The sequence below is a fragment of the Bos indicus x Bos taurus genome, chromosome 2, assembly GCF_003369695.1.
Source record: "Bos indicus x Bos taurus breed Angus x Brahman F1 hybrid chromosome 2, Bos_hybrid_MaternalHap_v2.0, whole genome shotgun sequence".
NCBI classification, from domain to species: domain Eukaryota; kingdom Metazoa; phylum Chordata; class Mammalia; order Artiodactyla; family Bovidae; genus Bos; species Bos indicus x Bos taurus.
This window is the reverse complement of record NC_040077.1, coordinates 78,381,601-78,405,516: the sequence shown is the minus strand read 5'-3', so window position 1 is coordinate 78,405,516 and position 23,916 is coordinate 78,381,601.

The window sequence follows — 23,916 nt, the reverse complement described above, 5'->3', positions numbered from 1 at the left end:
GGATATGGAAAAGAAAGACACATTGTGTCTGATCATCTTTCATATTAAACAACACATAAAGTCAGAACTATTTTCTGCATGCTCTCATACATGATTAGAAGAGACCATGGAAGAAGCTTAAAGTACAAAGCAGAAATGTAACAAATCCCTCCTGATTTTAACAATAACATTTGGTAATGACTTCATTTCCAACAAGTTCAAAATCAGGCAAAATTAATCTATAATGTTAGAGGTCAGAACATTGATTTCCTCTGGGGAGGCATCAACCAAAACGTGCCAGGAGAGTCTAGGTTGCTGGAAGTGTTTTCTGTGTCTTAAATTGGACAGCGGTTACACAGGTGTATATGTATGCAAAAGGTGTTATGCTGAACCTTAAAGGCTTTTCAACTTTATGCAAGTTACATCCTAATCAAAAAATATAATACAATGAAAAAGTAATACTGGACTAAATATGGAAAGTCAATTGAGAAGTGCTAAGCCAGATGGAACCCCAGGACAACAGACACAAATCCAGACTGTTTCAAATAAAGACTAAGCCAGGATTTATTTTCATTTTTCCTATAAGCCAAGAGTCAGAGAGCTATAAAAATTGCTTTTTCTTAAAGATATTTTTCAATTCCTCAGAACTCTCTCCCAAAATAGAGATTTCTGTCATTTCACATCTAAAAAAAAAAAAAATAACGTAATTATAACCAAACACATGGCAATAAAACTTTAAATATACAAAAACTTAGAAACCTTGGGACTGGCCAAAATGCAAAAATAAAGTAAAAAATTTTCAAAGCAAGAATTTTAGGAACAATGAGGGATGTACCAGTAGCACAACATAAGCATAGGAATCCACAGCCAAGATCCTTGATTTTTGAAACTGCATTTAATATTTAGTTATACATATATATATATATACACACACATACATATATATGTGTATATATATAGTTGATTTTTCAATGTTGTGTTAGTTTCATGTGTACAGCAAAGTGATTTCAGTTATACATATAAATACATCTCTTCTTTTTCAGATTTTTTTCCCTTACAGGTTATTACAAAATAATAAGTATAGTTCCCTGTGCTATGTAGTAGGTTGTAGTTCATTATCTATCTTTTGTATAGTAATGTGTGTATGTTAATCTCAACAATCCCAGTATTATTTCCATTATATATTTAATGCCTAAAATCAGATATATTTACATGTCAAATTTGAAGTACCATTTACTAATTCCAAAGACGTGTATACTCTAATGCTCCAGATGTTGGAAAATCATTAAAGGAATTTAAGACTGCACTGTGGTCATGCTCACTCCTCTTGCCTCCCCAAGATGTGGCATGTGACAAAAGCAGGGAAGAGCAACTAGAAAACTTAAGAATGAGTGTTTCATTTCCATTTTGAAATAAAATAATTTATGAATAAAAGTATTATGTTGTCTGCACTGAACTTTGATAAAATCATGATCAGTTCATTTTGGAATGAACACATGAAAATAATGACACTCATGAGATGGAAATCTAATGTTACATGGAAACTAACACAATCATTTATTACCAAAGAGTACTGTAGATTGATCTAGCTCTTAAAACTTTTCAGAGTGCCTGCGCTTTACACTCTTTCATCAATCCTCAAAATAGCTATGAGAGAGACAAGAGAGAACTCTCATCTCCACATGCTGGAGGAAAACCTGAGGCAAAGAATAAAGACTGAGCCTGGAAGGACTGTAACAAGGTTCACATCCAGGTGCCTACTACCTTGTCAATTATACTACATGGCTGACTTTATTGTTGCTGCCTTTATGAATAATAAAAAGAATGTCTTAAATGAAACAAAAATGATTAGATTTGACAGCAAAAGCATAAATAAGCTCTTTTGCTAATTTATATTCTCATGTTTGTATAGCACACAAGGTTAAGTTGAAAGGCATAAACTGCATTTTGGCTTTAAAAAAAGAATCTGTATATTCTCTATGATGGGCTTCCCCAGTGGCTCAGCAGTAAATAATCAACTCGCAATGCAAGAGACGTGAGTTTGACCCCTGGGTCAGGAAGATTCCCTAGAGAAGAAGGAATACTGGCAGCTCACTCCAGTATTCTTGCCTGGGAAATCCCATGGACAGAGGAGCCTGGCGAGGTACAGTCCATAGAGTCACAAGAGAGTTGAACAAGACTTAGCGACTAAACAATACCAACATATTCTCTATGACTAGAAGGTCATCAAGATGCAAGTTTTATCTGCACTGTTTAGCCTCATTCCTGATTCATTCTTTCACTGACCTCTTAACAAATTGAAAATTTACCCCCAGTATTCATAGTGAAGGTGGTCTATCTACTAATTGCCCAAATTCCAGAAACAAAGAATTCTGGGCTTTATACGATGTCTTTTGAAACCTATGGTAATCAAAGTTGCTTGATTTCACCCTAAACTATCACAGGTCAATGAACAAACAAGAAGCAGGGTACAGAGTTAATACCCCTGGAAACATGTATCCAATTAGGGGTGCAATGAAGAGGAAAAAGGGGAGGTTTAAGATAAAGACTGGACTTCAAAGTCGGGAGGCTGAAGTTTGAATTCTAAGTCTACCTGTGGAGACCCCATGGGTTTCCCAGCTTTCTCAGCCATCTGTAAAATAGCTAATATTAATAATTATTTATATTATTTCCAGAACTACTGGAAAGATTATGTGCAAAATGTATACAAAATGTCTAGAATACTCAAGAAATGATATCTATTATAACTGGTTGAATAGAAGCATTAACTATAGGAGGTATAAAATAGAAGTATGTCAGATAATAAAGAGCAGAAACTCATTCAAGGGCAAAGGGGAGAATCACAACTTCCCTGGCCTCTCTCTTGCTACTCTGTAATGACTAAATCACTTTTGTTTTCATAGTGCCATGTTTGCATACCCCTTTGATTGCCAGCACCACATAATTACAAAATGTCTTTTAATGAAATATTTAGATCATTTTTTAAAATGTAAAATTTTCACATTTTGCATCTAAATTCATTGATTATGCATAAAGAGGTCAGGAAAGCCTTGTAGCTTTATTAAATTGATCAGCATCTAATAACTTAATTATCTACAGAAACAGATGTTACTTCAACTGGAAACAAATTATCTTATACATAGGGAAGAAAATTAAAGGATTGAACACTGTGGAAATCTTCAGAATGACCATATGGAGGCTAAGAGGAAAGAGAAATAGCAATACCTCAGGACTCCTGATTCAGGCTTAATTCTTTAATGTTTCCCTCATGGTTTTTGTCTTGGATATTTTTTATATCTTATTTGACTTCAGTTTAGGAGTTTGTGCACACACACACACACACACACCTTGGTGCTGCTCAAATCCAGAAGGAGATATTGAATTATTTCCTTTTTTCATGTCACAGTGAACTGTGCTTTTGTTTGGCCTCTAAAAGGAAGTGGCATTGTCCATCTCCTTTCAGTCCTCTGAAAATATAATCTCTGCCGAAGAAAAACTACTAATTCCCAGAGGTTTTTAGTCTTTCTTTTTATTCCCCTTTCTTTGCCTGGTCTCAGGCTTTTTCTTAGAGCATTTGCTTCTATGTTATTTCTTCTGTTGCTGACTATCTTAACCTCTGGTTCGTTATTCACTTTTACCCTCCAAAAAGAGGATCAGGTCATGCCCTCTTTGGCCACTTTCCTCAGTATATCCTTGGCTTTCCTTTGACGATGAGTAAAGTTTATCCCTTACTAGCAATACTTCAGTTTACCAGGAATAAACACCTCTTACATTATGACCTGGGTCCGGAGTGCTTTACCTTGATAATACTGAACTCCACATCCATCTTGTGGACCATCTATTGTATGTGTGTTAGATTCATAAGATGTAACTGGATTATTTTTTTTAATAAATCACAGAATGTAGTCTTTTATTTTTTTACAGTACGTCATTGTTAGTTGTCCATTTTATTTTATTTTTTTTTAATTTTATTTTATTTTTAAACTTTAAAATATTGTATTAGTTTTGCCCAACATCGAAATGAATCCGCCACAGGTATACCCGTGCTCCCCATCCTGAAACCTCCTCCCTCCTCCCTCCCCATACCCTCCCTCTGGGCCGTCCCAGTGCACCAGCCCCAAGCATCCATCATCGTGCATCGAACCTGGACTGGTGACTCGTCTCATACATGTTAAAATCACAGGAGATTAAAGTAGAAAATTACCTCAGAGATACTGTATTCTTAATTTTTTTTTTTTTATAATAGGTAGATGACTGAGGCCAAATTATATTAAAGGATGTGTCTGATTTCATAGACAGGAAGTGAGGCATTTTCAAAATTAAAACCTGAAGATGCTGCATCTGAGCAGATTGAGGTATAGGAACTCACCTGTGAATTTGGGAGGACAGTTCCAAGATAAAGTGCCGAGGAGCATGGTGATGCAGGACATGGAACCAGGTACAGCAGCATATAATGCAAGGTCATTGATGATTGCAAGGATTGACATCAGGGCAGCAGGAGGCAGTATCTGGAGTTCTGTTGAAGATTAGAAGGAGTAGAATGACTCTGTCTTTCTTCTCATTAATGTTTCTAATTGCTACCACTTATTGGGGAATAACTGAAACATTGTTCTAAACCTCTAATTTGTATTAACTTATCAATCTAATTTGTATTGATGTATTGTTGTATGGCAGAAAGTGAAGAGGAACTAAAAAGCCTCTTGATGAAAGTGAAAGAGGAGAGTGAAAAAGTTGGCTTAAAGCTCAACATTCAGAAAATGAAGATCATGGCATCTGGTCCCATCACTTCATGGGAAATAGATGGGGAAACAGTGGAAACAGTGTCAGACTTTATTTTTTTGGCTCCAAAATCACTGCAGATGGTGACTGCAGCCATGAAATTAAAAGACTCTTACTCCTTGGAAGAAAAGTTATGACCAACCTAGATAGCATATTGAAAAGCAGAGACATTACTTTGCCAACAAAGGTCCGTCTAGTCAAGGCTATGGTTTTTCCTGTGGTCATGTATGGATGTGAGAGTTGAACTGTGAAGAAGGCTGAGCACCGAAGAATTGATGCTTTTGAACTGTGGTGTTGGAGAAGACTCTTGAGAGTCCCTTGGACTGCAAGGAGATCCAACCAGTCCATCCTAAAGGAGACTAGTCCTGGGTGTTCATTGGAAGGATTGATGCTGAGGATGAAACTCCAATACTTTGGCCACCTCATGCGAAGAGCTGACTCATTGGAAAAGACTCTGATGCTGGGAGGGATTGGGCGCAGGAGGAGAAGGGGATGACAGAGGATGATATGGCTGGATGGCATCACTGACTCGATGGACATAAGTCTGAGTGAACTCCGGAAGTTGGTGATGGACAGGGAGGCCTGTCGTGCTGTGATTCATGGGGTCACAAAGAGTCGGACATGACTGAGTGACTGAACTGAACTGAACTGATTGTTGTATCCGTACAACAATCCTGTGGGCAAGTATTCCTATCTTCATGAGACTAGTGTCACATGAAGCAAACCAAGAGCAGGAGGTGACAGCCAGTCTTACAATGTGCTCATCCCCAGGCAGACTGGCTCTAAAGTCCCAGTCTTAATGAAACCATTGCATTACTTCTCTATATCCCATTGTCAGAACCGGTGTCTTGAACTACACAAATGTTTAGGGTCAGTTGCCTCTGACATCACAGCGGGCCAGAATTTAGTTGCTGTGAACCTGGAAATTTTACTAATTACTCAAGGCTCGTTTCAATTCCTTTCCATACATTCTCTTTCCCTCTCCAAACCCCTGTGCTGTAAGTCTGGAAGGGGAACAAAATCAACTGCCATCTTGATTGCTGGCCTGTGAGTCAATTGCTAGGGCAGAATAGACAGGCTCATCTACAACCTATGGATTACCTGAGTTGTTCATCATCCATCATCGTTCTAATCTGTTGATGTGGCTGAAAAGAAGCAAGTGCTAAATGAGATTTTTGTTATTATTCTTTTACTTATTTTGTCCTCTGGCTGACCCTGGTCCCTGTGGCATAGCAGGATAGCACTTACATTTCTTCCATGTGTGTTTGTTAAGAAGCATTGGAACTATTTCCTATCCTCCATGTGTAGGCCATGGAAATTAGGGGAACCCAGACCTCTTACAACTTGAAGGGTCAGCAGTGAAGTAAGAGAGAAGCCTGATCTTTCTAGAGGTTTTGTCCTCTGGGTTGTTGCTATCGTTCTCTTTTTATCCAGAGATCAATAATCGAGGAAAACCACAAAGATTCAAGACATACAAGTTGGTGGGTTTTCAAGGGGAATATACCATTTCTTAAATGTGAGTGATTGTGATTGGGGAAGGTCATTCCACCACCGCCCCACCCCCCCCCCCCCAATCTTAAAATGGGCATTTTGTTGATGATGCCTGGACTGCAAGAGTTTAAACTTATCAAGGCCAGGAACACTTATGTAAACATGAGTGATCATAGAGCAAAACTGTTCCTAAGCAGGACTGGGAAGAAAGTAGTCTTCTACCATCTGTCATTAGACAGATAGAAGGCATTCAGTGATGGTTATATTGCCTGTGCCCACATTCCCAACATATTTCCAACCTTTACCACAGAGGATACAAAATCTTCATTATATTACTATGAATTAAGTATTATCATCCCCATTTTAAGATGAGCATAATGAGCCTAAAAACTCCATCACCTGACTCTGGAGAGACTACTTTTTCCTTATTCCACTTCTGTTTCTGAATTGTCATCTCTAACCCATTGTATTGATGTTCTCCCCTTCTTTGCTTTATGACTCACTTATGATCATATATGCTCATCCTCTGAATGTACCCATAGAAGTCATCGCTTGTGTGTCATGCCCCAATACTGTCTCAATCCCAACTGCATCTTCATATTGAAGTTGTATAGGAAGTGAAATTTGAATAATCCTTTAAATGAGCTAATTTTAGTATCCATCCAGGGAGAAGGTTATACACATACTGCCACCATAAGTATATGTGAGGGGACAGTAGTTTTAATTATGAACACATATTTTTGAACACCTTGCCAAGGTCCATGTCTTCCTCCTGTCTTGGGACATGGATTGTAAGATTATTAGACAGATATACAGAAAACTAGTCCAACTTATCTTGGTTTGGTATCATGTCAAAGCCTTTTCACTTCTGAATCACTGGGGAAAATCTAGGAATATGACTAACCTGACACACTGAAAAAACATCATTTCATCTGCTCATTAATTCACTTGCTCATTCATACAGTATTTACACAAATGATTCTGATTGCTTAACAAACCCAGAACCTTCTGCTATGAATTACAGCTATGGAGATGAGTGTGCTTTTCATTGTCCCCCATCATCATTGTAAGTTTTCAGACTAGCGGCAAATAAACCTAAAAATGTACGTCATTGCCCAATGGTTGCATTTGTGAGGAAGCCAGAGTGCCACATTAAACACAAATTAAGGGACCCAAGAAGATGTCTCAGAGATATTGAGAAAGCTAAATATTCAAGGAGAGAAGAATTATTATACAATTTAAAAAAATTATTGGTGTAGGGCTTCTCTGGTGGCTCAGATGGTAAAGAATTTGCCTGCAATGTGGGAGAACTGGGTTCAATCCCTGGGTCAGGAAGATTCCTTGGAGAAGGGAATAGCAACCCACTGCAGTATACTTGCCTGGGGAATTCTGTGGACAGAGGAGCCTGACAGGCTACTGTCCTTGGGGTTACAAAGTCAGATATGACTGAGCCAGTAACATTTTCACTTTTTTCTTTTATAGTTGATTTACGACATTGTGTTAGTTTTATATCAGGTATACAGCAAAGTGAAACAGTTACACATATATCCACTATTTTTTAAGATTGCTTTCCCATATGGGCCATTAAAGAGTATTGAGCAGAATTCCCTGTGCTATACAGTATATCCTTATTTGTTACCTATTTTATGTACAGTAACCTTTATGTGTCAATTCCTATCTCCCGATTTATTCCTCACTCCCTGCTGCTGCTGCTGCTAAGTCACTTCAGTTGTGTCCGACTCCGTGTGACCCCATAGACAGCAGCCCACCAGGCTCGCCCGTGCCTGGGATTCTCCAGGCAAGAACACTGGAGTGGGTTGCCATTTCCTTCTCCAATGCATGAAAGTGAAAAGTGAAAGGGAAGTTGCTCAGTCACGTCTGACTCTTCGCGACCGCATGGACTGCAGCCTACCAGGCTCCTCTGTCCATGGGATTTTCCAGGCAAGAGTACTGGAGTGGGGTGCCATTGCCTCCTCACTCCCTATCCCCTGGTAATTTATTTTCTACATCAGTAACTGTATTTCTGTTTTATAGATAAGTTTGTTTGTAGTTTGTTTTTTTTTTTATAAGATTCCACATGTAAGTGATATTATATAATATTTGTCTTTCTCTGTCTGACTTACTTCACTCAATATGACAACCTCTAGGTACACATGTTGCTGCAGATGGCATTATTATTGTTTGTTTATGGAGGCAACCTAAATGTCTACCAACAGAGGAATGGATAAAGAAAATGTGGTACATATAATCAATGGAATATTCAGTTCAGTTCAGTCACTCATTTGTGTCAGATTCTTTGTGACCCCATGTACCACAGAATGCCAGGCCTCCCTGTCCATCACCAACTCCTGGAGTTCACCCAGACTTATGTCCATTGAGTTGGAGATGCCATCCAACCATCTCATCTTCTGTTGGCCACTTCTCCTGCCCTCAATCTTTCGCAGCATCAGGGTCTTTTCAAATGAATCAGCTCTTTGCATCAGGTGGCCAAAGTATTGGAGTTTCAGCTTCAACATCAGTCCTTCCAATGAACACCCAGGACTGACCTCCTTTAGGATGGACTGGTTGGATCTCCTTGCAATCCAAGGAACTCTCAAGAGTCTTCTCCAACACCACAGTTCAAAGCATCAATTCTTTGGTGCTCAGCTTTCTTTATAGTCCAACTCTCACATCCATACATATCTATTGGAAAAACCATAGCCTTGACTATACGGATATTTGTTGGCAAAGTAATGTCTCTGCTTTTTAATATGCTGTCTAGGTTGGTCATAACTTTCCTTCCAAGGAGTAAGCATCTTTTAATTTCATGGCTGCAAACCATCTAAAGTCAGCCACTCTTTCCACTGTTTCCCCATCTATTTGCCACAAAGTGATGGGACTGGATGCCATGATCTTAGTTTTCTGAATTTTAAGCTTTAAGTCAACTTCTTCACTCTCCTCTTTAACTTTCATCAAAAGGCTCTTTAGTTCTTCTTCAGTTTATGCCATAAGAGTGGTGTCATCTGCATATCTGAGGTTACTGATATTTCTCCCAGCAATCTTGATTCCAGCTTGTGCTTCTTCCAGCCCAGTTTCTCATGATGTACTCTGCTTAGAAATTAAATAAGCAGGGTGACAATATACAGCCTTGACATACTCCTTTTCCTATTTGGAACCAGTCTGTTGTTCCATGTCCAGTTCTAACTGTTAATTCCTAACTGTTGATTCTCAAGAGGCAAGTCAGGTGTTCTGGTATTACAATCTCTTTCAGAATTTCTCACAGGCTATTGTGATGCACACAGTCAAAGGCTTTGGCATAATCAATAAAGCAGAAATAGTAGTTTTTCTGGAACTCTCTTGATTTTTCCATGATCCAGCGGATGTTGGCAATTTGATCTCTGGTTCCTCTGCCTTTTCTAAATCCAGCTTGAACATCTGGAAGTTCATAGTTCACGTATTGCTGAAGCCTAGCTTAGACAACTTTAAGCGTTACTTTTCTAGTGTGTGAGATGAGTGCAATTGTGCAGTAGTTTGAGCATCCTTTGGTATTGCCTTTCTTAGGGATTGGAATGAAAACTGACCTTTTCCAGTCCGGTGGCCACTGCTAAGTTTTCCAAATTTGCTGGCATATTGAGTGCAGCACTTTCACAGCATCATCTTTTAGGATTTGAAATAGCTCACCTGGAATTCCATCACCTCCACTAGCTTTGTTCATAATGATGCTTCCGAAGGCCCACTTGACTTCACATTCCAGGATGTCTGGCTCTAGGTGAGTAATCACACCATCGTAATTATCTGGGTCATGAAAATTTTTTCTGTACAGTTCTTCTGTGTATTCTTGCCACCTCTTCTTAATATCTTCTGCTTCTGTTGGGTCCATACCATTTCTGTCCTTTATTGAGCCCGTCTTTACATGAAATGTTCCCTTGGCATCTCTAATTTTCTTAAAAGATCTCTAGTCCTTCCTATTCTCAGCCATATTCTGGCATTTTGAGAGAGGAAAACATGTCTCATAAAGCAAAGAAATGTGAGATACTGTTGGAGATGACTTAAGTTATTCCATGCTTATGAGTTTGGTGATAATGTTGGTATATGTGTTGGAGTGAGTGTTTGGGGAATGGAGAACAATAAGGCCAGGGAATTTTGAAGTGATATTAGCATAAAGGATCTTATCAGAGTAACAACAGTGGATAATACAGAAAGAGAGATGATCAGAGAACTAAGATAGTTGGGTTTTCTATCCTTGGAGGATGAGATAAAGATTCAATGATAAGATTAGTATGCATCAAGCTCCAGGGACTTCCCCAGTGCTCAGTCTCTTCAGTCATTTCTGACTTTGTGACCCCATGGACTGTAGCCTATGGCAGAAAGTGAAGAGGAACTAAAGAGCCTCTTGATGAAAGTGAAAAAAGGAGAGTGAAAAAGCTGTCTTAAAACTCAACATTCAAAAGACAAAGCTCATGGCATCCAGTTCCATCACTTCATGGCAAATAGATGGGGAAACAATGGAAATAGTGCCAGACTTTATTTTCTTGGGCTCCAAAATCACTGCAGATGGTGACTACAGATCAGATCAGATCAGTTGCTCAGTTGTGTCTGACTCTTTGAGACCCCATGAATCGCAGCACGCCAGGCCTCCCTGTCACCAACTCCTGGAGTTCACTCAGACTCACGTCCATCGAGTCAGTGATGCCATCCAGCCATCTCATCCTCTGTCGTCCCCTTCTCCTCCTGCCCCCAATCCCTCCCAGCATCAGAGTCTTTTCCAATGAGTCAACCCTTTGCATGAGGTGGCCAAAGTACTGGAGTTTCAGCTTTAGCATCATTCCTTCCAAAGTAATCCCAGGGCTGATCTCCTTCAGAATGGACTGGTTGGATGTCCTTGCAGTCCAAGGGACTCTCAAGCCATGAAATTAAAAGACGCTTGCTCCTTGGGGGGAGAAGGCAATGGCAACTCACTCCAGTACTCCTGCCTGGAAAATCCCATGGATGGAGGAGTCTGGTAGGCTGCAGTCCATGGGGTCACTAAGAGTTGGACATGACTGAGCAACTTCACTTTCACTTTTCACTTTCCTGCACTGGAGAAGGAAATGGCAACCTACTCCAGTGTTCTTGCCTGGAGAATCCCAGGGACAGGGGAGCCTGGTGGGCTGCCGTCTATGGGGTCGCACAGAGTCAGACACGACTGAAGCGACTTAGCAGCAGCAGCACCAGCTCCTTTGTCGGGGGAGGGCGGGGGGGAGGAATAAGTTATGACAAACCTAGACAGCATATTAAAATTCTCCCCTGGAGGAAGAAATGGTAACCCAATCCAGTATTCTTGCCTGGAGAATCCCATGGACAGAGGAGCCTGGTGGGCTGCAGTCCATGGGGTCACAAATACTCGGACATGACTGAAGCCACCATGCAGGCATGTATCAAGCTATATTGCAGGTTTTATTCTCTGGCACTACAGGCAGGGTACAATTCAGGGATTAACATCAGTGGAAAAGAGGGTGAGCAGCTAAGACTGGGCACAAGGAAATCCTGAAAGGATAATCAGAGCTTTATTGCTTTGGATTAAAATTGATTGGCTGTTAGTCATTAAATATGGGCTACTCTGGGACAGATGTGTCCTTCGCCAGGCAATTCTTTGCAGCTGAGGCAAACCCCACAGGGGCAGGGAACTGTCTGCTGACCACACTCTCAGTAGCTGGGGCAACAAGGCTTTCTCTGAAGGGCTCTGGTCTGCACAGTTTTGTGCCACTCAGAATACATCGAATAGGGAACATCAAGGCTTCTTATTTCTTCCTTACAACGACTCATGAAACTTTATAAATTAAGAGATTGTGAATCAGAGAATCCATCTCATGGTCACACAGGCTGCTCCTGATGCATCTGTGTCCCCTACTAAGTGTTGGAGACCTGTAAGGCTTTTCTGAAAATTGAGATCTAATTGGGAGGAAAAAATTAAAAAATACAAAACAGTGCTAAAGAGTCTTTAGTCTTGATATCTGGAGTGTCGAACATTCTCTTCCCAAGAAGCAGTGACCTCAGCATGGGTTGGGAAGATTGTATTTGGATTTTTATAAATGAAATGATTCCAGAAGTGGTAATGGCATATTATGGGATAAAAATCATTTAGTCACTCCTTTGATGTTAGTATCAAAGTTTGGCAATTCCTATCAAGGTCAGAAATTTAGAAACTTCAGAGAATCATGCCCAAAGGAACTTTAAATTCATTGCTAAATTCATTTAAAAAATTATATTAAAAAATAGCAAGAATAAGTTCAAGGTGCTTTATGTTTATATTTTACTCTGAATGGTCAGAACTGCAGTGAAATGTAGTCCACAATGACATTTGCTTTTAAGCATACAATTTTCATATAGTTATTTTCCCTCACATTTATTTACATACATTTTTGTAAATGATGTATATGTTATACTGCAGAAGAAAGGGTCAAATGGATCATAGATCCACATGTAAGAAAAACAGGAACCCTCCAGAGAGCAGAATGATTTGTTCCAGTGAGATGGACTGGGGCAGAGAGAGAGAAAAGGTGTTATGGTGTATTAGCTAATGCTGCTCAATAATTTACCAATCAATTAAAATGTCACTATTATTCTCCTTTGCCACTCAGTTTCTGTGATATTTAAAGGTCACATGGGCACTATTGAGTGGGACAGCTATTAGTAAATACATGAAAACAGCATTTCCAATTTCTATGCTAGGGTTCAAGGTAATTTGTGTCCTAGCTTAAGTTACATTTATCAACACACAAGGGCAGATTTTGACAAATTGGATATTACATGATCTTTAGGATTGTTCTAACTGGCACCAGAAGATTTCTGCCTGGAAGGAATCTTTAGGATTCCTTGCTTAGATTTATTCCCACATTTATGGTGACTAGACTCTAACCAAAGATGAGTGACGTTTCAGATCATAAATGATTTAGCTGTAATTGCAATTTGTTAATTACTACATAATAATTGGCTTTTATTGAACATTGAATATTTGTCAAGAGCTGTGTAAGGCATTTCCATGTACGTCATTTATCATAATAACAATATAGCCAACAAAATATATCAGCATTTTATAGACAAGAAAACTGAGACAGATGCTAATTAATGTGTTTGAAATCCTATGATTAAATGATAAATCCCTTTTCCACTTTCCTTAAAACTTCATGACTTCCTTATTTACTTACTTGGAATTGATCTGTTATATATATATATGCTGAATTATGCTAACTGGTTATATTATAAATGGATCATAGGGGTGAGCTGAACCTTTAATGTATCTATTTAAAAAATAATCCAATTTATAGCTGAACACACAACATATGTTGAGGAAATGTTCATTTCAATTTCTATTTTGAAAGGTTGGTCAGTGAAAGAAATTGTGTCATGTTCACACTTTGATATACTTCTCTTCCGCTGCCATTCTCTTGATAGAAACACTATTACTAAAGTGATGGCTCAATTTGAAATTCCAGGGCTACATGTGCATGAAATATCCATCTCAAATCTGGTTGACAATAGAGTTTGATTATCTATCAAATAGCTAGTTAGCATAGTATAGTCATCAATTGTTGCCAGGAATCATCTTTTGACTAAGGAGTTCATTTGCTGGGATTGTCTGTCTTTACAGAAACATAACCTGAAATTTCACTCTTACCTCAGTAAGGTTTCACAGGAATGGGTTTTGTGAACCAAGCTCAGTGGGCTTGGGCATAATTATTGGGGATAAATGAGATGCAAATCCCTTCAATGTTCCTTCTTTTCTCAAGTCATTATTCATTTTCCACCTCACTCAACCCCACAACGTTTTCTCCACTGCAGAAACTTTAAGGAAGGCAGTTATAATAAAAACAAACATTTATAGAGATACATAAGTGAGTTTGAGGCTCAGTTCTGCTTTTTCAGGATTTGGCAAGTTGATGCAAGACACCTGCAGAAGCTGAGTGATTTCCTTTTGTGTATGGTATTAACTTTACAGATCTGTTGCTTTTCTCCTTCTCTGGGTTGGGTTTCAGTGATCTTAAACCAATCAAGTTATCTGAAGATAACATGCTCTCCTTACTTGTCCTCAACCCTGTAATGAATGCCTACTGTCTCAAAGTCCTTTCCCTGCTTCACCTGCTAAAGATCAGGTACAAGCAAATTAAAAATGACATGCAGCTCTAAGAGAATAAAAACGGTTGATTAAAACCTCTGAGGAATATTTTTAAAACTCTCTTTTGTTTCTTCCACACATTAATGAAATATTAAAAGCTTATAATGGAGATTTTCTTCAAAAATAATTAGATATTTATCATCATATTTCATTAACATAGTTGGTTTTCTTATCACAATATTTTAATTGACATTTAAAAATATACTCATTGCAGAATATTTTTAAAAGTAATTGATATAATCTATGTGGAGTTTCTCTGTCGCTTTAAGGTGAAGATAGAAACTTTAAAAATCATTTGAATTTCTAATTGAAAAAACAATTGGGTTTAAAAGGAAATTATAATAATCTTGAAGTGTGATAAAGTAGAGATTTATGCTGAATTTTCAATTAATGTAAAAGTGTAATCTCAAAAATATGCTTAAGAACAACCTTTATGTTCAGTGCTTGTGTTTTACAGATCCCAAATATGACCTGGGGAGTAATGTGAGAGAACAAAATAAAAAGAGGGCCATGTAGATCATTGTAAAAATTTATAATCTCAAAAAATCTGAAGAGTGAGGATATAGATATTTTATTGATCAGTATCTATTTTTAAGCCTGGTGATGACTGTGGTAATTCCTGTTGTTGAATAGGTTTGAGGTGATACTCCTGAAGCATACACCTACCACTACATCAGTCTCAGCTCACTGTGTCAGATCAGGACATTGCAAGGCCCAATGTCTGCATCTTCTTTCCTGATGCAGATAATTCCTCTTTCTCCTTCATTTCCCCCCAATAACAGCTTTATTAAAATGTAATTCATATGCTATGAAATTCCCGCTGTAAAGTGCACAATTCAGTGTTTTCAGTATATTTATAGAATTGTGCAATGATCACCATTATCTAAGAATGTCTCATCACACCAAAAAATACTCTTTGCACATCAGAAATCAATTCCAATTTGCCCTTCCAACCCATCCCTTCAAAACCACTAACCTACTTTGTCTTTATGCATTTACCAAAGCTGGCCATTTAATATAAATGGAATAATACAATACCTGTTGTTTTGTATGTGACTTCTTTCTTTTCCCAAAATGTTTTCAAAGTTCATCTATGTTGTCACATGTGTCATTTTTAAATTTCTTTTTAAAGACAAATGATATTATATTGTATGAATAGAACACATTTTATTTGTCCACTCATTAGTTGGTGGATATTTGGGTCATTTCCACTTTTGACTATTGTGGATAATGCTACTATGAGTATTTGTACATAATGCTTTGTATAGACATATATTTTCAGTTCTCACAGGTGCACATCTAGGAGTAAAATCGCTGGGTCATTTGATAACTCTGTTGGGCTTTCCTGGTGGCTCAGTTGGTAAAGAGTCTGCCTGCAATGCAGGAGACCCAGTTAGATCCCTGGGTAGGGAAGGTCCCCTGGAGAAGGAAAGGGCAACCCCACCCCAATATTCTTGCCTGGGAAATCCAATGGACAGAAGAGCCTGGTGGGCTACAGTCCATGGGATCCCAAGAGTTGGACACGACTTAGTGACTAAATCTACCTACCCACCTTTGTAACTCTAAGTTTCACATCTGCAGAAATTGCCAAACTTTTCCAAAGTGGTTCACAATTTTACAATTCCAACAGGAATGTATAAGGATTCAATTTTTTCACATCTTCAATGTGACATGGCATTGTTCATCTTGTATTTGGTGAGTATGAAGAAATACCATATTGTGACTTAAGATTTGCATTTTCTAATGACTACTGATATTAAGCATTTTCTTGGGATCATTGATCATCTGTACATCTTCTTTGGAAAAATATCTCAAGTCTTTTTCCCATATAATAATTCAATTATTTGTGAAATCTCTTTAGTCTAGATGCTATCCCTTACTAGTTGTATAATTTGCAACTGTTTTCTCCCTTTCTGTAGATTGACTTTTTGATTTGACTTCTTAGATGGAATATTACAAAGTTTTTTAAGTTTTAATAAAATCCAATTTATCTGTATTTTCCTTGGTAAGCATGATATGAATGTTGATTAAAACCTCTAAGGAATATTTTTAAAACTCTATTCTGTTTCTTCCACACATTAATGAAATGTTAAAATATTAAAAAGCTATGGGCTTAAGAGCACATAGCTTGCCCATAGCTTAATCCAATGTCATTTTCTTTAATGTTTTTAGTTTTGCACTTACTTTTATGTCTATGAATCATGTTGATTCATTTTTGCATATGAAATAATGTAGACGTATAGCTTTATTTGTTACACAAAGATATCAAGCTGTCTCAATACCATTTCTAAAAAAGACATTTGCCTTGGTAAACTTACTGAAATCATTTGCCATGAACTTGAGATTATTTTTTGTTAGCCTCTCAATTATATTTTATTAGCCTATCTATTTAGTCCTATGCCAGACCACACTGCTTTTGTTACTGTAGCTTTGTAATTTTTTAGATTGAGAGGTATGGGTCATCCAGATTTTGTCTTTCTTTTTCAAGATTGTTGTTTTATTGTTCAACAATAAATTGTGTCCAACTCTCTGTGACGCCATGGACTGAAGCATACTAGGCATCCCTGTCCTTCAGTATCTTCCAGAGTTTGCTCAAATTGATGCCCATTGAGTCAGTGATGCTATCTAACCATCTCCTCCTCTTTTGCCCTTTTCTCCTTTCACCTTCAATATTTCCCAGCATCAAGGTCTTTTTCAATGGGTCAGCTCTTCATATCAGGCAGCCAAATTTTGGAGCTTCAGCTTCAGCATCAGCCCTTCCAATGAATATTCAGGGTTGATTTCCTTTAGGATTGACTGGTTTGATCTACTTGCTGTCCAAGAGACTCTCAAGAGTCTTCTCCAACACCATAATTCAAAAGCATCAATTCTTCGGTGCTCAGCTTTCATTACAGTCCAACTCTCACATCCATCCATGACTACTGGAAAAACCATAGCTTTTACAAAATAGTTCTTACTGTTTTGTGTCTATTACATTTCCACGTGAATGTGTTATGTATGTATATATGTATTATGATCTCTGCAAGATCATCAAATAAGACTTCGATAAGAAATGTGTTGAATCTGTTTTGGCAAACTTATATCACAATGTTAATTCTTCTCATCCAGAAAACATGGATATCTATACATTTATTTACATTCTTTTAAATTTATTTTAACAATACCTTATTGTTTTCATTTTGAAAGTCTTATACTTCTCTTGTTCAATGCATCCCTTAGTATTTTTTCCTTTTGGATAGCTTATAAATCTAATTTTCTCCTTAATTTTTTTTTTTTTTTTCCTTTTTTGGATCATTCCTTGCTTGGGCAGAGAAACACAGTTGCTTTTTTTGTGACTTTATCTTGTATCCCACAACCTTGCCCCACTTGTATATTAGTTCTAATAGTTTGTTTTGAGAACTCACGTACATTTTCTGCATAAAAAGTCATTTCTATACATAGGCATATCTACAGGTAAGGATAGTTTTAATATTCCTTTTCAAGTTATATCCCTTTTGTTTTTTTTAATTTAATCTAATTATTCTGCCAATAATTTTCAGTATAATGCTGAATAGAAGTGGTAAGAGTTGACAGCCTGCCTGGTTTTGCCTGGTGTTTGTTTTAGCATACGGGCCAGTATTTATTTGTTTCCATGTCTCATAATTTTGTTGAAAAATGGACATTTAAATAATACAGTTTGGTGAATCTAGAGATTATATTTTATTCTTTCCTCCAGAATTTGGTGTTGCTGCTGCTGTTTTTTGTTTAGTGACTTTGAATTAATCCTGTAAGGTTTGTACTATTTTTCATGTGTAGCCACACTAGTCTTTATTTGTTTAACTTAGGGTCGGTAAATTGTTGCACAGAGATTTCATTAAATGCTCCCTAGTCTTTGCTGAGGGCCTTTTTGCATATATTAAGACACATCTTCAGTGCTCTGTGTGTGTGTGTGCCAAGTCACTTCAATCGTGTCCAGCTCTATATGACCCTATGGACTGCAGTCTGCCAGGCTCCTCTGTCCATCATATTCTCTAGGCAAGAATACTGGAGTGGATTGCCCTGCCCTCCTCTAGGGGAGTCTTCTCAACCCAGAGATTGAAACTGCATCTCTTTTGTATCCTGCATTGGCAAGCAGATTCTTTGCCACTAGCGTCACCTGGGAAGACCCTTCAACACTCTAGTGGTTTACAACTCTTCCTTGATTTTCGATTCTTGTTCATATAGAACCACACTATCACTCAATGGTGAGAGCTGGGGCTTCTCCCATGCATGACACAGCCCTGGGCATGTATCCAGTCCTATGAAAGTGCCTGGCCTTCTAGATTTTCAGGACTTTTTCAGAGCTTTTCAAAGTCCACCATGGGCATCTCATTCCATAGCTTTCTTTTTACGTTTTTTGTCATCCTTTTGTTTGCCCAACTTTTATCATCACCCATGCAATTATTTTATTTATTTATTTATTTTTGTATTTGTTTGGCTGTGCCAACTCTTTGTTGTGGCACTTGGTATCTTCAGTCTTTCTTGAGACATGTGGGATATTTAGTTGTGGCATGAACATTCTTAGCTGTGGCATGTGGGATTTAGTCCCCTGACCAGGGATTGAACCCAGAGCCCCTGAATTGTAATGCAGAATGTTAGTCTCTGGACCACCAGGGAAGTCCCCATCTAGGCAATTCTAATGTTAAACAACTTCAGTATGCATTTTTCAGAAAATGTCATCTGGGAAATAGCTGTTCTAACTGAGCAAGTTCTGAGTCAAGTCAGATGAAAACCAACTTTGTGAATGGGGAGTACCCAGAAAGGTTAAATAACAGTTTTCTGGGAAATAAACCCTTTGGAACTCTGAATCTCCTCTGCCTATTCCAGTTGCTCCTAGGCTGCTAGTTTTCAGAACTACTGTGATTGGGAGTCTGTTGGTTTTCCAGGTGGTCATGGAGCTGGGAATAGAAAGGAATCATCATCATAAAGCTTGCTGTTCTGAGATTCAGTCACTTTTCCTGAATAAACATTCCTCAGTACTGTTTTTTAGAGAATCCTGTGGACTGAGGAACCTGGTGGCTGCTGTCTATGCGGTCGCACAGAGTTGGACACGACTGAAGTGGCTTAGCAGCAGCAGCAGCATATTGTTTAAAACCTTTTTTAATTTCTAAAGTTCTAAAAGAATCTTAACTTTGACATTTTTTGCCACTCTTCTCTTTGCTGTTATGAATGATCAGGATGTTTGAGGTCCTTACTCCACCATTTTGGAATTGTTTCTCTCCCAATGTGATTTTTAACATAATATTGTCTATGTTATTCTTTTACTTTATGTGAGATCAAATATTTTATGTAAAATGCTGGATGTGAGAGAAATAGCATGCATGGCCCTAAAACTGGGAGATCAAATCATCAGAGGACTTTGAACATTGTCTCAAAAAGTCATGTATCTTAATGAAATTGTTCAGTTTTGAACTGAACCTTTCATATGCAGTCATAAAAATGCTCTCTATCTCTTTTTGATAATAACACAGGGTATTCACCATAGCATAGGATTTGCAATGTTGATGTACATTTAATGTGGAGAATATTTGGGGGAGCATTGTAATGATATTCAAAACATCTTACTGAATGATTTTCTATTTATTTATGATTTGATTTTTGTATCTAGTCACCTTTCAGGTATCAAGGTTGTTAAGAGATCAGGAAAAGCTGCTGAGGTCTGAAAGACAAAGTGTTGCCCTCAGAGTTCCATGGGGTTACTAAAGGACTGTGTCATGAATGGGGCCAGGGAACCCAATGGTCATTGAAGCTGCATGACAGAGACAACCACATGATCCTGAAGCTTGTGCTTGCATGTCCCTGGACCTCAGCTTCCTTATTTACTTAAAGACTGTGTGGCCAAGTCTCAAAAATTTTTTTTTATTATATATATATATATTTTTTTAAATTGAACTATTGCTAGCATAATATTGTGTTAGTTTCAGGTGTACAATAAAGTGGCTCAGCTTTATGTATATATATATATATTTTTCAGATTATTTTCAGTTATATAAGACATTGAATATAGTTCCCTGTGCTATATAGTGAATCCTTGTGTTTTATCTATTTTATGTATAGTATTTTCTATCTGTCAACACTATACTTCTAATTTATCCCTCCCCCATTACCTCTCTGCTTTGGCAACCATAAGATTTTTTCCTATGACTGAATGTGTTTCTATTTCATATGTAAATTCATTTGTATTTTTTTTTTTTAAGATTCTACATGTAAGTGATACCATATATTTGTTTTTCTCTGTCTGAATTCTCTAAATATAATGTTCTATACTTCTATTCATGTTGCTACAGGTGACATTATTTCATCCTTTTTTGTGGCTGAGTAATCTGTTATATATATGTACCAGGTCTTCTTAAGTCAATTGTCTGTTGATGGGCATTTGGGTTGTTTCCATGTCTTGGCTATTGTAAATAGCACTGCTATTAACATTGGTGTGCATGTACCTTTTTGAATTAGAGTTTTGTGTTTTCTGGATATATGCCCAGAAAAAATCTAGTAGGATTGCTGGATCATATGGTAATTCTATTTTCACTTTTCAGAGAACCTACATACTGTTCTCCATAGTGGCTGCACCAGTTTATATTCCCACCAACAGTATAGAAGTGTTCCCTTTCCTCCACACCCTCTCTAGCATTTATTATTTGTAGACTTTTTGATGATGCGCATTCTGACTGATATAAGGTGATATATTGCTATTTCTATCATGATATTCTTGTTATATTACACAGGTATATATCAGTACAATGATAATTAGGACTTCTGATAACCATAGGACAACTGTTAAAAAATTATTCAATAACACTTGTTAAAGATGGTAAAGTAGCTTTATTCATGATCATTGTGTTAGTTATAGAGACCAGTGCAATAAAATATTACACTGGGAAAGAGAGGTAGGGCAAGTGGGAGTTTATAGCCAAGAAGCAGAGTTGGGGTCAGTGGATGGAAAATTAATGAGAGAAACATGAGAGTGATAATGGAGGTTCTGGCTAAAATGACCTAACAGGCTTTTTACTGTGAACAAGTTAAGATGATCAGGCATCATCTTGGGGGATGAAGAACCTTATTAGAAATTGAAGGGAGTGGGTCTGGTTACACTGATTTATCAGGGTTCTTGCTAAAAATGAATTTTATAAAGGAATGCATATATGGACATGGGAGAAGTTGAAGAGCCTGGCTAAAGTTTGGGCAAGCAAGGAATCTTTGTCACAACCTCTACTATATGCTGTACTGGTACATTGGGCACTCACAACAAAATAATTTTATTTTCTACACAGTTAACCTTCTGTCTCTCACCATTCCATAAAAACTATTCTCAGCAATATATTCTTGATCTGAAGATTACATTGCATTGTTTCACTAAATCATTCTTCTCCTTGAGCTACATTTTGCCCCTGATCTTGATGTCTCTTAAACATCCTTTAATAGCTTTGGCAATGTTTACTTTGGAGGTTTTTGAGCCTTTTCCCTGTCTTTATCTCTGTTACTGGTCAGTTATCTATTTTCTTGGCCCATCTTAATGCTCATATTTTCACTTTCTGATCGAGTTCTGAAGTCACTGTGCTGTAAACTGTCAGTTATATTACACTTGTCTCTATGCAATTGTCACACTCCAGTTGACTACTTTGCAGTAATTCAGCCTCAACATGTTTTGGACAGAACTGTCCTTCCTCTTGCTTCCATCCATCCTCATCTACGTCTCTTCTTGTTTCAACATCTCACAACTTACCCAGCCAGTGCCAGCCAGTCACCAGCCAGAAACCCATGGGGTGCCTCAGACTCTTTCCTCTGTCATCCATATCAAGACAATCATCCAATATTAATCACCAGTTTTACTCATGAATATTCCTAAAATCCGTGTTATTTTATCAACTATTTTGCTAACAGTGTTATTTATTTAAAACACAAATCTGATCATATTATGTACTTCCTCACTCCCTGGTGAAAATCTATAACAAGAGATAAAACTCTATGTGTTCAAGGCCCTCCTACTCATTCTGTTTCTATACCTGCGTCATGATCTGATGAATAACTCAGTGTGGCTGAGACAAACACTGTTTATGAAGAGATTTTTAATGCTGTGGACTATTCAGTGATGGACAGTAAAGAAGGATTTGCTGAAACAAATATCACATCTGAGTTTACATCTGTGGGGTGAGTAGAAGTTATTAAGGAAAGTATAGAAAATGGCATGAAAAGTGGGATAGCATTCTGAATAAAGAGAAACATATACAAAGATCCTATGCTGAAGGGAGTTTGGCTTTTCCAAAGAACCGTGGGAAGACTGGTGTGACTAGAATAAAATAAAAAAACAAAATGCATTGGAGAAAGCTGCTTAAAAACTCAGAAGCCTGTTATTGTTGCTATACATTCCAACTCATGAAAAAAAGAAATCACCACACTCTACCATTCACAGTGGAGTAGAAGGATGTGTGCTCATCTTCTTCTGTGAAAACTCAAAAATTACAGCTCACTGCTGAACAACCATTGACAGGGGAATGTTGGATCCCACCAAGGAAAGATAACCCATATCCAAGGGCAAAGGAAAAGCCCCAGCAAGATGGTAGGAGAGGTAAAATCATGTTTAGAATCAAACCCCATACCCGCCAGAGGCTCTAGGAGGGCTCAGAAAAAACCCTGTGCACACCAGGACCCAGAGACCCCACAGAGACTGAGCCAGAACTGTGTTTGAGTGTCTCCTGTGGAGGTACGGATCAGCAGTGGACTGCTGCAGGGGCAGGGGCTCTGGGTGCAGTAGACCTGGGTATGGCACAAGCCCTCTTGGAGGAGGTCACCATTACCCCACCAGAGAACCACCAGAACTTACACAGGACTGAGGAAACAGACTCTTGGAGGGCACAAACAAAACTTTGTGTGTACCAGGACCCAAGAGAAAGGAGCAATGACCACAGAAGAGACTGACCCAGACTTGCCCGTGAGTGTCCAGGAGTCTCCGGAGGAGGCGCAGATTGACAGTGGCCTGCTGCAGACTGGGAGCACTAAGTGTAACAGTATATGCTTGGGACCTTTTGAAGGAGGTTGCCATTATTTTCATTACCTCTACCATAGTTTGGCCTCAGATCAAACAATAGGGAGGGAACATAGCACCACCCATCAACAGAAAACTGGATTAAAGATTTACTGAGCATAACCCCACTCATCAGAACAAGACCCAGTTTCCCCCTCAGTCAGTCTCTCCCATCAGGAAGTTTCCATAAGCCTCTTATCTTTCTCCATCAGAGGGCAGACAGAATGAAAACCACAATCACAGAAAACTAGCCAATCTGATCACATGGACCACAGCCTTGTCTAACTCAATGAAACTATGAGCCCTGTCATGTAAGGCAACCCAAAATGGACAGGTCATGGTGGAAAGTTCTGACAAAACATGGTCCACTGGAGAAGGGAATGGCAAACCACTTCAGTATTCTTGCCTTGAGAACCCCATGAACAGTATGAAAAGGCAAAAAGATAGGACACTGAAAGATGAACTCCCCAGGTCAGTAGATGCCCAATATGCT